Genomic DNA, 1,947 nt, shown 5'->3' with positions numbered 1-1,947 from the left:
GTTACTCTGTTTGTCATGAAGTGTAAGAATGATACTTTGGCCGTCGCTTCTACAATCCAAACACTATTTATCCCTTGCATCCTCATTTGAGCCAAATAGGTGGTTCCTTTCAAATGCACTTGTGATCGTACCCCACATTGGGGAGGGAGATTGGGGAATTTTTCAAAAAAAGAGAGAAAAGCAAAAATGCTAGAATAAGGAGGGAACTGCAATTGGGGAAATTTGATTCCACTTGGGTTCTAATTTTGAAAAGAGGAAAAACAAAACAAAGAAAGAAGAAAAGAAAAGGACAAGTTCTGTCCAGGGGATCGCTTATGCTTCATAGATATGAATGAGTAAGGGTCTTCCTCAATCAGTTAAGTCAGATACGTGCCAGAAATTTCGCATTAATGAAAGTTTCCTTTCGGAGTCAATGTAAGGAACGGAATACAAGTCAGGCCATCTTCTTTTCCAATCAAACATTCTATCCCTAGTTATCCCTTTTGAGCCTTCAGAATAAATTATTTCGTTTGGCAACCCCTGAGAATCGCAAACCCCACACTGGGGCAAGTTTGAGTTGAAAAGGAAAAGTTTCAAGAAGTGAAAAGTGAAAAGCAACAAAATCAAAAGCAAAAGAAGAAAAGAGAACCTCAGTTCAAAATAAACTGGGGCAAATTTTGTGAAGTTTCAAAGAATGGCAAAAAGCCGAAAAGTCAAAAAGAAAGGAAATGAAAGTGAAAAAGCCTCAATTGAGCATAGGTTGAGGGCAAATTCTGATTTTACCCTAAAATAGGGTTGGCACGCAACAATGCGATCTCAGATTTTTCAAACCGCTTTTCAAATCCGCTTTCAAGCCTTAACTTTTCTAAGCACCCCACCTGACCCCATTACAAAAGCCAAAAGTCCTGACTTCTGTTCTTTGCAATGGCCCTGTCAAGAAAATTTCTGATGCCGAAAAATTTTAGCTGTATTCTGAATTGATTAGGTGTGAGGTTGACACTACTCTTCATGTGAAACTCCGCGAGGGCACTTTTGAGAAAAGGAAAAGAAAAGGAAAAGCGAGCGGAATGAATGCAAAAGAAAAATGCAAAAAGATTTGATGCTGAAAGACCCTGTTGAGCGATGATAAAAAGTCAAACAAATTCCAAAATTTTGGAGTCCAGATGGGGGCAATGTTGAAAAATGCGATCTTCGGTGCACTGTTCTTGAAAATTATTTCTTTTAACTATCGTTTTCAAGCCAAATTACAAGCTAATAAAGTCCATCGTTGACTTATTCTTTCATGACAATCCAAAGTGAGGATCATGCTCATAAGAAATCCATCAATCATTTGTGATCATGGGAGTATAACCAGTTTTCACAGGTTTAGCTATCGTTTCTACCCATTTTATTGCAAGCCTATCAAGCTTGTATGTTGACTAAGTTTTCTTGGAAAATAAGGGTGACAAACTATTTTGCTTTCATGAAGACGTGATATCGAATGAGCACAAAATAAGACAAATCTTGGCCTCCCATTTCCAAGTCAGAAATAACGCCCATTACCCAAAGCTTCGATGCTAAGGTAAGGAAGAAATCTTCTTGTAATTTGGTGTTATTTCGAGGAATTCATCATGAAATTTCTGCATGAGTTCAAACTTGACGATTAAAGTTTCTTCACATTGTTGTATATGTGCACTCTTTTCTAAATTTTAGAAAGTGCGGTTTTTCTTTGTTCAAATCAATGGGAAATCATCTGAACAAATTTTTGCAATCAAGGGAGCCCACATTGGGGCAAAATTTTTTGTAATACATTTGAGATTTTCGTCCAAAGAATCAAATAATACAATTTTCAAATCAATCACGCTGTTCTTTTCATGGAAATTTAAGTGCATGTCATGCTTTGTTAAGACCCCTGTGCAGGTATTCATGATTCAAAATGACGAAAAGCATCCAGTAAGGCGGAAGGCCGATACTGCAAAGAGAAGCAAG

The sequence above is a fragment of the Coffea eugenioides genome, unplaced genomic scaffold (genome assembly GCF_003713205.1).
Source record: "Coffea eugenioides isolate CCC68of unplaced genomic scaffold, Ceug_1.0 ScVebR1_149;HRSCAF=605, whole genome shotgun sequence".
Taxonomy (NCBI): domain Eukaryota; kingdom Viridiplantae; phylum Streptophyta; class Magnoliopsida; order Gentianales; family Rubiaceae; genus Coffea; species Coffea eugenioides.
This window is presented reverse-complemented; position numbering follows the sequence as displayed.